Source organism: Hakea prostrata, chromosome 3, assembly GCF_041222555.1.
Source record: "Hakea prostrata isolate BN-2017 chromosome 3, UWA_Hpros_2, whole genome shotgun sequence".
NCBI lineage: Eukaryota > Viridiplantae > Streptophyta > Magnoliopsida > Proteales > Proteaceae > Hakea > Hakea prostrata.
In genome coordinates, this window is record NC_142602.1 from 57,453,491 (window position 1) to 57,469,280 (window position 15,790).

The 15,790-nt window shown below is 36.7% G+C and overlaps 1 pseudogene; it reads left to right on the forward strand.

The window, feature by feature from the left end:
- The first annotated feature begins 11,850 nt into the window (after nucleotides 1-11,850).
- On the forward strand, nucleotides 11,851-13,986 carry LOC149022593 (uncharacterized; annotated as a pseudogene).
- Nucleotides 13,987-15,790: the final 1,804 nt, after the last annotated feature.

The window sequence follows — 15,790 nt, forward strand, 5'->3', positions numbered from 1 at the left end:
TTCATCCTCCTGCATCAAAGGTATGTTTATAATCTCTTTTCTTTTCTATCTCTGATTTTCTTTTCTTTGATCTGTTCTGGATTGAGATCAGGAAGGAGATGTTGCATTCTTGCAACCATCTATTCCATGATCTCATTCGATTCCTTGAGATCTATGATCACTGTCATGATCTCAACCTTAACCAGTTAGATTCTTGAAACCCTAGCCAATTATTTCTTGAAGCCCTAACCCTTGTATGATCATTCTGGAAACCTTTTGGTAACCTCCCATGTGAGGGAAACCTCATGGGTAATATTTAGGTTGATCTAAATTTAATATTCTTTAGTTTTTCATGTTGTTATTGGCAAATCATTAATTCCCTCCCTCCTGTGATCTCAACCTTTTTCATGGGAGCCAAAAAGGGTGAAACCCTAATTCTTGGATATATGTTAATTGACCCTGTTAATAGCCAATCAATGTGTTTTCCTTACAAGAATTGTATCTTATCATCCTCTAATTATTTACCCTTGATCATACTGTGTTTTCTTCATGATCCATGATTTAACCTAATTAGGTTAACCTTTTGGTTCCTAAGTTGTAACTTGAAAACTTGATTTGGTTGGTGGTTTGATGTCCTCTATATACTAGGATACTACCATTATAGTTTCCCTCTTATTTTTTACCCTTTTGAACCACCAAATTTGGTTTCTTAATCTAAAAATTCTGATTCTTGAAGGCTACTGTCTTTGTTGGTCGACTCATTGGTCGACTGGGGCAGTAGACCAATCAGTCGACCAATGAGTACAGCAACCTCATTGTTGGTCTGTTTTGATTGATTTGTGATCTTTCCTTCTATGTATCTTTCCTAACATGTTGTATACACTTGTTTAGGACTTTCTTCTGAGGTTTAGTCAAGGTCTTGCTTGATTTCCCTAAGTTCCTTTACAAGTTAGAAGGTAAGGACTGTTATTCTGTAATTACATAGATTGCATACTCTTGAGTTTATACTTTATGGAACTCTGAGTTTAACTATTGTTCTTATACTTTATACTTTTGATATACTACTGTAAGTACAATAGTACTTTACTTATGTTTTCTTTTTCATTATTCAAGCTTATAAGAATTGGTTATTACTATATTGTCTAATGATTAGATCATGATTGTATACTCTCGTTTATATGATGATGTGTTGACTGTGTATGTCATGACTGATCAGGGATTGTATCTAATTAGGTATGATTTGGGATTGTGAGGTGTCCTTTTGACACTTCTGTCCTTGGACATTATCGGAAATAGTATGGGATGTTTCCGGGGTTGTCCATCGACGCTTTCCAGAATTATTGATTGTCATACCTAGGGCTGTCTAGCAGTGTTTGGGTAGGATGTCCCCGTTATATCAGACCCAAATCGGAAGGGTATTGAGACCGAACGACCCGTGGCAGCAATGGGGATTCACGGGCGCTCAAGACCGGTAACCAACCCGTGAGAGGACGGGAATCACATTGTGGGGGCCATGTATTGGAGGGTTGCATATGGTTAGACTTGGGTTCATGGGCGCTCGAGACCGGTGAGTTACATCCGTGAGGGGACATGAGAGCTTCCCGTTTATCATATGTGAATAACCAATAGGGTTGATGAGTCCATATTTGAGAGAGTCGAATACGCTGACTCTAGTGGAAAGGATACCGGAAAGGATCCCGAGAGGGGAGGAATGGAAGTATCTGGACCTGAGTTGATGTAACTGAGTAGATGACGTGCAAAGGGCTAGGTTTTACCCTGACATGCGTCAATACTTAGACCAAATGGTGATGTGAGAGAGAGATGACTTTACCCCCAGCCATGGAATGTCCGAGAGGGATGCCGGACCCACTACCAAACAGAGCCGTATGCGTGACCTACCCAAAGAAGTATGGTGCTATGACTTAAAGTATGTCTGCCAATAGAGACCAGCATACATAGAGTTTAGATGCATACATACATTATCTTTTTCATACTACATTGCATTTTGCTATGTTTTGCCACATTATTTGTGTTGTTATGGATTAACTACCTTACTGAGTTTCTTTGAAACTCATTCCTTTTTGTACATTGTTTTGTTAGAATATTCTACAGGTACTGACTACTATGAAGAACCATACACTGAAGCGCAAGCCGATGAAGCGTACTACACGCAAGGTGTTGGCGACAATCAAGATTACTCTGATGATCCCTTAGTTGATCAAGTTGCGTACCACGATTAAAGGCAACGTGGAATTGGAACATCTCAAATGGATTGATGAAGTCCACTATTTGAAGATGTCATCTATAGGATAGAAAACTCTTATGTTTAGTTATCTTTCTTAGTTCCTTTGATTTAGTTGTTATTTCTTTTAGACTTACATACTGCGTTCCATTGTATTTTGTGGAGTGAGTTTCTGCCTCTCTCTACTTCTTTTGATATCTTTGGATATCTGGTATCATTTTCCGCACTCTGATTATATTGTTTATTCACTTCTTGTTTTGAACCTTATTTATAATATTAAACCTTGATTATTTCCTGTTTATGATTATGTTATTGTATATGTGGGAGGATGATTTCCTCGATACTTGATCTTCGGGGTTGTGGATCACACTCTCGAGTATGCCACTTAAGGTACCGGCTGGGAGGATGTGACACTGTGGGATGATCGTCGATGCTATACTCCATGGAACAGCGGGCGGATGACAGATTCAGCTCGGATCATCGGTTGTATTGTCGGCCGAAACATCATGCTGAAGGCCGGACATCACCATCGGGTCACAGTGATGGAGGCCTTGGTCATCTATCGCATCTACTTGGGCTTCCAGATAGACTTGTCTTATATCATTCAGCAGGTCATGCTGGATCTGGTACTGCGTCTTAGTATGCGGAATATTTGCTATGGGAGGCTTCTGACTTTGATCTTTCGGCACTTCGGAGTGAGTTTAGAGGATACACTGGTGGTCACTGGAGCACTGGGGTATACGATCGGGACTAGGACCATCCGACAAATGAAGCTCAAATAGACAGAGAGATCTCCTGGTCCAGAGGGTGAGGACGACGAGACAGAGGAGGAGGGAGATGAGTCTAATGATGGAGGAGAGGATGTCGGCTCTGATAGTGATGACCAGGCCGGAGATGACACAGAGGTGCACAAGGCTAAGCCAGAGCATCACGAGATTCCTCCTTCATCACACTTTGAGGTAGGTGGCCCATCTCACGCAGTTCCATAGACTTCAGGTCTAGGTGCACAGATGAGATCGATGACTTCCATGTTGGAGAGGATGGAAGTCATACAGGAGTAGATGTTCAGCACCATGGATATGAGGCAGGAGAGGATAGAGCATCAGGTGACACAGCTAGCAGAGGAGTTTAGGGCTTTCAGAGATCAAAGCAGATCACCTAGATAGACTATATTTAGGATTTCCATTTGCATTATCAGATATAATCGTTGTAGAAACTTTTGAAATTAATGAAGTTCACTTTGTTTCACTTTATTATTGTGTATTATGCACTTTTCTTTTATTGCATTAAGTGACATTTGTTAAAGTATAATTATGATATATTATTCCAAAAGTCCAGTTATGCTTTATTAATTAAGTTTCTAATCCAAGTGTCCTATTATTCACTTCTAAGAGTAGATAAGTCATTTCAAATCTATGACTCAGGAATGTTCCGTTATTGTTTTCTGTGGTTAGGATTTCCTTGAACTTTGGGCTCTGATACCACTCTGTCACATCCACCCAGCCGATACCCTACCTGGTATACCCGAGTGTGTGATCCATAGCACCGAAGATCAAGTATTAAGGAAATCATCCTCCCACATAAGCAATAACATAATCATGAACATAAATAATCAATGTGCAAAGTATAAATGAGAGATCCAAATAAGGAAGTAATAAAGTCATATATCATCTGAGTACGAAAGGTAACAATAATGTCAAAATCATAAAGTAAAGTGAGGCGGAATCTCACTCTACCAATCACAGTGGAATAGTAGTTCAGAAAGAAAAGGAAAAGAGATTAAAACTAATCCCAATAACAAGTGCAATGAGTAACTAAATCATTATCAATCTTATAGAGAACATCTTTATAAGTGTAAATCTCAAAAATAGCATAAGGACGCTTCCATTCTATCGACGGACTAAGCATTGTACACATCATGACCACCCGAGGAATCTTTAAGGTAATCGTCGTAACGGCAATCACCTTCTTGGAAATATGTCTCCTCTCCCTGCACTTCTTCATACGAGCAGTCATATTATTTTGAGCTTGTAGAGAAATCTAACAAGACATAGCACAAAAGGAGTGAGTTTCAAAAGAAACCCAGTAAGGCAGTTAATCCATAATAACATAAATGGCAGGATTCCAAAGCAAAAAATGAATGCAATATGGTATGAGACAAACAGTGAATGTATGAATCTAACTCTATGTATGCTGGTCTCTATTGGCAAACATGCTTTAAGTCATAGCACCGTACTTCTTTAGGAGGGTCTCATCTCACAACGCCGATTGGTAGTAGGTCCTTAATCCCTCAGGATAATCCATGGCTGGGGGTATAGGTCACTGCTCTCTCACATCACCATTGGTCTAAGTACTGGCGCATGTCAGGGTTAAAGCCTATCCAAATGCTAGTCTTCTACTTAATTACATCAACTCAGATCCAGATACGTCCATTCCTCGCCCCTGGCGATCCTTTCTGGTATCCTTCACACTAGAGTCCTCATAGTCCCTAACTACGGACTCATCAACCCTATTGGTTATCCACATATGGTAAACGGGAAGCTCTCATGTTCCCATCACGGGTTGGTTACCGGTCTTGAGCGCCCATGAGCCCAAGTCTATCCATATGCAACCCTACCAATGAATGGCCCCCACAATGTGATTCCTATCCTCTCACTGGTTGGTTACTGGTCTTGAGCGCCCATGAATCCCCATTGCTACCACTGGTTGTTCGGTCTCAATACCCCTCCGACTAGGGTTTGATCTAATAGGGGCATCCTAGCCAAACACTGCGGGACCGTCCTAAGTATGACAACCAATAGTTCAGGAAGGTGTCAAAGGGCATCTCCGGAAACATCCCATAATATTTCCGTTGATGTCCAAGGATAGAAGTGTCAAAAGGACACCTCTCCTTTCCAAACCATACCTAATCAGTTACATTCATCAATCAATCATATCATAATTATAGTAACTCCCCATATGGGAAGTAATCAAGAACATGATCCAACTCATATATAATTGACAAGTAAAGTCATACATAAACTAAATAATATAAACAAGTAATGCTACTATAATTGGAGTAGTTGCATTAGTAGTACATCAATATAAGAATCTATTTATGGAAATAAATCAGAAAGATTCAAATATGGCCACTAAATCATGCAATCTATGTAATTAAAGAAATAAATTTCCTTACCTTAAATAATTCGCAAAGAATCCCGATAATCAAGGAAGATCTTTTCTAAACTTGGAAGGGGATCCTAGCCATGTAAATACCTTATTAGGAAAGATCTCAAGAGGATATGAATCAAATCAACCAAAAATAAACCCAAATAGAGGCTACTGTATTCATTGGTCGATTGATTGGTCTACTGACTCAGTCGACCAATCAGTCGACCAACAGAGTCAGTGGCAGACAAAATCAGAGATTTCTGATCCGAAATCCGAATTTTGTGATTCGAATCGCCAACAAACAAGAAGGGAATGCTATGACAGTGTATTGGTCGAAAGAGAAACTCAAAAACCTTAACAACATCAAGTCCTAAAGTCAGAGATTAGGAAATAAAACTTACCATAAATAGGTCAGTCAGGGTTCTTGGAGAAATCATAGCAAATTCATGGAGGGGAAACTAAAGAATGATTGATTACTAGTTTGATAGAGAAATCGTAGAAAACATGTATAGAACTTCTAGAAAAACAGATCTAAGATTGAAGAACTTTGAATCCAAAAAGAGAAAGAAGATGAAGACATGGTTTTCCTTCAAAAGAAAGTGATGATCTTGATTAAGATCATCCATCAAGCCTTAAGTCCTTATGAAAAAGTAGAGAGATGAGTAGAGTGATGTTTGCAACAAAGATGCAACATCAACCCCACTGTTCTCAGTCAAAAAAGGAAAGAAAAACTACAGAAAACCAAAGATGGAGAAGAGAGGAGGATGATCACATACCTTGTGATGCAAAAGCAAGAGAAATGATGAAGATCCAACAAGAAAACCACCAAGGATGCAAAGGAGATGACTTGGGAGAGCTCTGGTTCGTTCTAGGAAGTTTGGAGGCACAAAAGACAAATTAGACTCAATGTTGGGCTTAAATAGAGCAGCCAAGACCTAATTCAGCAAAACAGATCTCATTGGTCGATTGATTGGTCGACTGGCCCAGTCGACCAAGCAGTCAACCAATCAGGACAGCAAGGCCAAGGTAGGGAATTGAAGGCCCAAATCAAATCCAATCTTGAAGGGGTTTTGCACAAACACCAAGTGGCTTACCTAGTATGTAGAAATGCCTTCGAACCAAGTTAGATAATACTCTAAGTCCTTCAACTAATCCCATCTTCATTAGGGTACAGTTTCCTTTTTAGTCTTGAACAAGTTTCCATAAATGGAACACTATCATCAACTTCGATGGATTCTAAGCCAGACACCAATTCTTCCATTGAGATGGCCCCTAGTTGACTTCTTCCTTTACTTCGGGTTGTCGGACCTATAAACAACAGGGTTTCCAGGTCAAGGTTAGGGCTGGGTTTCACATTGTAAGCCAGATCCTTCTATGCTTGGGTGTTTTCGTATCCTGTTATGGCAATCTAATTTATAGTTTTTCACTTATTACTACAAATTTTGACCTTCTAACGAAAATTTTTTATTATTAAATTGAGCATCAGAGCATCCCCTAGAGGTCAGACTTAAGGGAAGACTTAAGGGAAGAAGCAATTAATTAATTAATTCATCAACCATTCGAATTAAGCACAATGTTCTCTTAAATTACTCACTCAAATATTTGTTATCTGGTCTAGCCTTGATTTGGTTCAACAATGGCTTGTTGATGCTCCAATTTAAGTGGTTGTGTTGACAACAACTTGAAGTTTTGACCAAGGGTGAGGATGGAAGTAAATGTCTTGAGCAAAGATGCACAAAATACCATTGTTTAAAACATTAGTGGATTGATGTAGCCAAAGGATCCAATATTGATAGAGAAAGCAAATAATGATCTTTGCTATTAATCTTGAATGATAATACAAGGAAACGGTAAAACTTGGAGACTCTCTCAACCCAAGGTGGGGACTCACTCAACCCTTTTAACACAAGTGTGCACAAGAAAAATCTATCTTCAAATATGATCTCCTTCCATGAAGTGACTACAAATATATACGAGAGAGAGAGAGAGAGAGAGAGAGAGAGAGAGAGAGAGAGAGAGAGAGAGAGAGAGAGAGCCGTTAGAGAAAAGGGGGGGGGTTTGGTTTAACGGTTAATGCTCTTGAACGTTTGTCTTGACTTTATCATCCTCCCCCGCTTGAGAAGAAGTTGTCCTTGAGTTTGGATCACCATAATATGGGTAGAGATCTGAGATGTTAAAAATAGGACTAATATTCGTGCCTTCGGGTAGCTCAATGTGGTAAGCATTATGTCCTATTTTCTTAAGGATGTGACAAGGACCAATCTTCTTTTGCTTGAATTTGTTGTATGCTTGACTCAGAAACCTCTCTTTTTGCAAATATACCATCACCAAGTCATCCTCTTCAAATTCCACATGGCATCGATGAATATCAGCATCTTCTTTGTATCTTGTTCATTGGTTTTTTGAAGTTGTGCTCGAACTTGTGCTTGAATTTTATGAATATGATTTGCAAGCTCTTCCGCTTCTATGTTTCTCTTATTAGGATTTGGAATTGGAACACGATCTAAAATGTGACTTGGGATTCTTTCATACAGTGTCTCGAAGGGACATTTTTGAGTGGATTGACACTTAAAACTGTTGTAGGCAAACTCCTCTTGCGGAAGAATCAAATCCCATTGACAAGGATTGTCACCTACAAGACAACAAAGCAAATCACCAAGTGACCTATTCACAACCTCGGTTTGACCATTGGTTTGTGGATGATGGGCACTTGAAAATTTTAGTTTAGTGCCCAAAAGTCTCTACAAAGTAATCCAAAAGTGCCTCACAGACTGAATGTCACGATCCAAGGTAATATAATTGTCCTAGGAACACCATGTAGCCTCACTATTTCTTTAAAAAATAGTCTCGCCACATTTGAGGCATCAGAGGTATTCGTGCAAGGAATGAAATGAGACATTTTTTAAAGCCTATCTACCACTACAAAAATAAAATTAAAACTTCTTTGAGTTCTTGGGAGTCCTATAATAAAGTTCATGCTTAAGTCTTCCCAAGGGTGATTTGGTATAGGTAATTGTTGATATAACCCTTTGGCAAACTATACATTACTTAACATATCTTTTCACATCATGCTTAATTTTGGCAAAAAATAACGGTCTTTAACTAATGCTAAAGTTTCGTCTCTTCCAAAATGGCCTCCAAAACCACCGCCATGTAGTTAGGAGATGACACAAAGTCTTAGAGACTTATTTGGTAGACAAAGTTGATTTCCCTTGAAAAAATATCTATAAAAAATGTTAAAATTATAACATTTATTATTTTCACATTCTTCTCAAATCTTTGCAAAATATGGATAATTTTTGTAACTTTTCGAAAATATTAAACCCAATGATTTCATAAGACAATGTCTTGAGAAGACAATGTTTTCGATTTAGACCATCGACAACCTTATTCCTAGTACCGGATTTATGATGAATTACGAAATTAAATTCTTGAATGTATGAGACCCATTTTGCATGCCTTGAATTCAATTTCTTTTGAGAATTGAAGAACTTTAGAGCCTTATGGTCTATATACAAGACAAATTCTTTGTGAATCAAATAATGATCCTAAAATTACAAAGTTTGCAAAATGACATAAAATTCAAGGTCATAAGTAGAGTAGTGTCTCTTGGCATCATTAAGTTTTTCACTAAAGTAAGCCATGGGGTGACCCTTTTCGCTTAAAACAACTCCAATGCCTATATGTGAAGCATCACATTCAACTTCAAATAGTTCATCAAAGTTAGGCAAAACAAGAATTGGAGCCTCATTTAATTTTTGTTTAATTAGTTCAAAACTCTTATTAGCATCTTGGGGTCCAAATACAAGATTTAGATTTGATGCAATCGGTTACTGGGGCAATAATAATACTAAATTTTTTCACAAACCGTTGGTAGAATGTAGTCAAACCATTGAAGCTCCTAACTTCGTTTTAGGACCGAGGAATACGCCTATCCACAATGGCCTTGATCTTTGCTTCATCCGCTTTAACCTCTTATAAAGTGATAATTAAATCTAAAAAGAAACACTTTCAACTACAAAAGAACATTTATTGAGGTTTAAATATATTTTTCTTTTCATAAAACCTCAAGAACTTGACGCACATGACTAATATGTTCACCACAAGAAAAACTAAATATGAAAATATCATCAAAATAAACAACAAAAATATTTCCAATAAAAGTTCTAAGCACTTAATTCATAAATCTCATAAAGATACTTAGTGCATTAGATAAGCCAAATGACATCACAAGCTATTCATAAAGTTCTTCTTATGTCTTGAAAGCGGTTTTCCATTCATCACCTAGTTGGATGCGAATTTGATGATAACCACTTTTAAGATCAAGTTTAGAAAATATTTTTGCATCATGTAACATATCAAATATGTCATTTAATCGGGGATAGGAAACCTACACTTAATTGTAATTTTATTTATTATTCTAGTATCCACACACATCCTCCAAGATCCATCTTTCTTTAGAGTAAGAAAAGCGGGAACGGCACATGGGCTTAAACTTTATTGAATAAACCATTTTTTTAAAAACTCTTCAACTTGCCTTTTTAACTCGGCATACTCAATGGGGTTTTCCCTTTATGGGGGTTTTTTGGGGGGGGGGGGGCCCCCACCAAAAAAATTTTTTTTGGGGGGGGTGTGTTGGTGGGGAAAATTGTGTTTTTTTTTTGGGTGGGTGATATATTAATTTTTTTTTTTTTTTTTTTTTTTTTTTTTAATTTTTTTTTTTTTTTTTTTTTTTTTTTTTTTTTTTTTTTTTTTTTTTTTTTTTTTTTTTTTATTTTTTTTTTTTTTTTTTTTTTTTTTATTTTAATAAAAAAAAAAAATTTTTTTTTTTTTTTTTTTTTTTTTATTTTTTTTTTTTTTATTAAAAAAAATAATTAATTTTTATAAAAAAAAAGATAGGTCATTTAATTGCATTAATATTATATCAAATCCTTTATATTTTAATGAGACTAATTGGTTGTTTTATTTGGATATGAACAGATTATAGCATTCGGATATCAAATCTATAAAAAGAATGGTTAGAACCATATTGGCACATTTTTAAATCAAATCAAAGAATCACACCCAAATTAAGATGGAAGATTTGATTATGTCCAAAGCTAGAGGTTTGATCTTGCCCAAATCAGAAGGATTTTCGTAAAAAGTCTTAATTCAGCAAGCAAATATGTCGTTCTCTCTTGCGATCAGACATCTAAGGAAGAAGCTGAATTGGAAAGTGACTAAATTGGAAACCATTGCATTGGCAAATATGAAGAAAGGAAACAACTGAATTGGGAAGAATTGCATTGCCAAAGCGAACGATGGAAATAACAGATTTGGAAAGAATGCGAGAATTGGCGGGAATCCTCTATAAGAAGGAACGCATTTTCGAGAGATTGGAGGTGTGAAGCTACAACAAGAGGAAGCCACAATTTCGAGGAAGAACGGCACAATGTTTTCTATTTTCACTGCTTTGTTTTTATTTTCCATGTCTAGCTAATTCTAGCTTTCGATCAAGATTAATGGAAGTTTGATTTTCACCAATTGTGAGACTTTGGATTATCAGTTTTCTTTAATTCTCAGGTATTTATTTGTTTTCTATATTTATTATGTTATTGTATTAATCCTTAGACAAGCGGCCTGTTGTTTTATGATTAATACAATACTCAGTCAATTCTTATATAAGTGACAAATAGCATTCTCGAATGGGTAATCAATGCCCTGGAGAGTTTGCTATGAGAATGTATATCCTAGTTTAAATAAACAAGGCTTTTTTTCCTGGTTTATTGACTAGGGATTGGGTCTTTTAATTTTTAATGCGATTAATAGACATAACTCAAAGGACAGATCCGAAGGTTATGTTTATTAATTAGGGAATAACTCAAAGGACAGATCCGAAGGTTATCAATAAAGTAGGGAAAGATTGGTTGTTAGAGGACTGATCCTCAATGACCATAACCAATCTACCCGAAATTAAAGCTTTTATTTTTTAAGTCAATGATCAATTGAGATAATCAATTCTGAAGTTGAATCTTGATCGAAAGTCTTTATTATTCTAATTTTCTTGTTAACTACTGCACTCGTTAATTTTTATTTAATTTGTTGATTCAAAACTCCCCAATTTTTATCAAAGAATAAATCTTCACCAATCTCTGTGGATTCGACCCTACTCATTACTAATACAAATTCAGTTGAGATAAGGATTATCTTTGGTGGATTCGACACCCATCAAATTTTGGCGCCGTTGCCGGGGATTGGTTCTTTTAGATCTATTCATTTTGCTTTGTTTTATTTTTTTTTTTTATTTTTTTTATTTTTTTCTCTTGGTTGTTTGTTTTATGCCTCGATCCATTCGTACAGGTGAACTTCAATTTGATCCTGAGATTGAGAAAACAGCCCATAGATTGAGGAAGGAAACCAAACAACATTTTCAGGGAGTATCATCTTCTTCATCTTCTAGTATTGATTTAATTGGATTATTTGGAGTTGAAGAAGAAATCATGGATGCTAATAATATTAATGAGAGGACCTTAAAAGATTTAGCCATGCCAGATTTGAACCAACAACCATTATGTATTGAATATCCAAATATTGAGGTTGCTTTTGAATTAAAATCTGGTTTGATTCATTTACTCCCCACTTTCCGTGGTCTTGCAGGTGAAGATCCTCATAAACATCTCAAGGAGTTCCATGTGGTGTGCTCCACAATGAGGCCACATGGTGTAACCGATGAACAAATCAAATTACGAGCCTTTCCATTTTCTTTGTCTGAAAAAGCTAAAGATTGGTTATACTACTTACCTTCGGTTCAATAACCACCTGGATTGATATGAAAAGGCGAGTTTCTTGAAAAGTTTTTTTCCTGCCTCGCGGGCTGCTACTATAAGGAAAGATATATGTGGGATCCGACAATATCATGGAGAAACTCTTCATGAATATTGGGAAAGATTTAAGCAATTGTGTGCTAGTTGTCCCCAACATCAAATTTCTCGACCAACTTCTAATTCAATATTTTTATGAAGGGTTATCTAACATGGATAGGAATATGATTGACGCTGCTAGTGGAGGTGCGTTAGTACATAAAACCCCTATCGAGGCAAGAAATTTAATTTCTAATATGGCTGCCAAAACTCAACAATTTGGGACTAGACGGGACGATCCACCAAGAAAAGTTAATGAGGTAAGTGTCTCTTCCATTGACCAACGTTTGGATAATCTAACTTCTCTTGTGGAAAAATTGGTTGTAGGAAATATCCAACAAGTGAAGGCTTGTGGTATTTGCTTCAAAACAAATCATGCCACAGATGCATGCCCAACACTTCAAGATGAGACTCATGAACATGCCAATATTGTTGGAGGATTCCCAGGTCCACCACAAAGAATATATGATCCATACTCAAACACATACAATTCAGGATGGAAGGATCACCCAAATCTGAGTTATGGGCCTAGAGCTAACAATTTCCAACAACAATATCAACCTAGGCAGTCCGATCAACAATATCAACAAGTTCCTAAGCAAGGTAAGTCTCTTGAACAATTAGTTGAATCTCTTGCTGTTAGTTCTCATCAATTCCAACAGGATACAAGAGCAAGTATTCAGAACTTGGAGAGTCAAATCAGTCAACTCGCATCTTCGAGTAAGTAAGCTTGAGAATCAAGGAAAATTGCCCTCACAAACAATTATCAATCCAAAGCAAAATGTGAGTGCCATGACATTGAGAAGTGGCAAAGAGTTAGAAGGACCCATTGCTTATCATTCAAATTTAAGAGAGGAGACAGAAAAAGAAGTAACACCTCCTGTAAAACATGTAAGTCCTAAGGTAACCCCCCCTCCTTTTCCAACAAGACTTTCTCAATCAAAAAAACTTGAAGAGGAAAAAGAAATTCTTGAGACATTTCGCAAAGTTGAGGTAAATATTCCTTTAATTGATGATATCAAACAAATTCCTCGCTATGCGAAATTTCTTAAGGAATTATGTACTAATAAGAGAAAGTTGCAAGGCAATGAGAAAATAAGTGTGGGGGAGAATGTCTCAGCTGTGTTACAAAAGAAATTACCTTCAAAGTGCAAAGATCCAGGTATGTTTGTCATTCCTTGTAAAATAGGTAATATGAAAGTTGAGAAGGCCATGTGTGATTTGGGTGCTTCTATTAACGTTATGCCTTTATCAGTTTATAAATCTTTGAATGTTGGACCTTTAAAGAATACTGGCGTAATAATTCAATTGGCTGATAGATCAAATGTTTATCCTGAAGGAGTGTTAGAAGATGTTTTAGTTCAAGTAAATGGATTAGTTTTTCCAGCAGATTTTTATGTACTTGATATGGAAGAAGACTATACTCCTAATTCAAGTTTAATTTTATTGGGGAGACCTTTCTTGAAAACTGCTAGAACTAAAATCGATGTGCATGATGGAACATTAACAATGGAGTTTGATGGCGAGATCATTAAATTTAATATATATGCTTCCATGAGATATCCTAATGATGTATATGTTGTTTATGCTTTTGATGCCATTGACACTCTAGCTCAAAAAACATTTAATTTTTGTGATGAAGACAAGTTAAAAATTGCACTTAGTAATGGTTTAACTCTTGAAGAAGTGCAGCTTGCAAAGAAGAGTTTGCAATAGAGGATGAATTGCAAAATACTATTTTTGAATTAGAGTCACTTAGACCTATGAGGGTTGATGTTCCTTTTGCTAATCTTCCTATTTCTAACACAAAACTTTTACCCTCTATTGTGCAGGCCCCCAAGTTGGAACTCAAAACATTGCCAGATCATTTAAAATATGCATTCTTGGGTGATAATAAAAGTCTCCCCGTAATTATTTCAAGTAAGCTAAATGCATTAGAAGAAGAGAGATTGCTTAGAGTGCTTCGGGAATATAAGGAGGCTATGGGATGGACCATAGCGGACATAAAAGGTTTAAGTCCCTCAACATGTATGCACAAAATCCTGCTTGAAGAGAATTGTAAACCTTCTAGGCAACCTCAACGCCGTTTGAACCCACCTATGATGGAGGTAGTGAAAAAGGAAATTTTAAAACTCCTTGATGCAGGTATGATCTATCCAATCTCAGATAGCAAATGGGTAAGTCCAGTTCAGGTAGTTCCAAAGAAAACTGGCATCACTGTGATTCAAAATGAGAATGGTGAGTTGGTGCCCACCCGAATCCAGAACGGATGGAGAGTTTGTATAGATTATCGTAAATTGAATGCATCAACTAGGAAGGATCATTTTCCTCTCCCATTCATTGATCAAATGCTTGAACGGTTAGCGGGAAAATCTCATTATTGTTGTTTGGATGGCTTTTCAGGTTTTCCTCAAGTTCTGGTGGCACCAGAGGATCAAGAGAAAACCACATTTACATGTCCTTTTGGTACTTTTGCTTACCGACGGATGCCATTTGGACTTTGCAATGCGCCTGCTACATTCCAGAGATGTATGGTTAGTATTTTTTCTGAGTATGTTGAGAACATCATAGAAGTGTTTATGGATGATTTTACAGTCTATGGTGATTCTTTTGATATATGTCTAACTAACCTAACAAAAGTGTTGCAGAGATGTATAGAAGCTAATCTTGTTTTGAATTATGAAAAATGTCACTTTATGGTAGATCAAGGACTTATTCTTGGACATATCGTTTCTGCAAAAGGTATAGAGGTTGATAAGTCAAAAATTGATATTATAAAATCATTGCCTTATCCTGTAACTGTACGGGAGATTCGTTCTTTTTTGGGGCATGCAGGATTTTATCGTCGCTTTATCAAGAACTTCTCCAAAATCACACAACCTTTGTGCAGATTATTGCAAAAGGATGTAGCATTTGACTTTGATAAAGCGTGCAAGGAAGCTTTTGACATTTTAAAAGACAAGTTGATTTCAGCCCCCATCATCAGATCACCAGATTGGAACCACCCTTTTGAAATCATGTGTGACGCAAGTAACTATGCAATAGGAGCTGTTCTTGGACAAAAATTTGGAAGAGAGTCTCACGTCATTTATTATGCTTCAAGAACTCTTGACAGTGCACAATGCAATTATTCAACAACGGAAAAAGAACTTTTAGCTATTGTATTTGCTTTAGAAAAATTCCGTTCTTATTTATTGGGTACTAAAATTGTTATTTACTCTGATCATGCAGCTCTGAAATATTTGTTTTCAAAGAAAGAAGCAAAACCGAGGCTGATCCGTTGGATACTCTTGTTACAAGAATTTGATTTGGAGATCCGTGACAAGAAAGGTGCAGAAAATTTAGTTGCCGACCACTTGAGTAGATTGATTTCAAGTGAAGACTCATCTCCACTACAAGACAATTTCCCAGATGAGCATCTCTTTTTCCTTAATGAGGTTCCTTGGTATGCAGATATAGTTAACTATTTAGTTACTAAAACTCTACCTAAGGATTTATCTAGAGCTCAAAAAGATAAAAT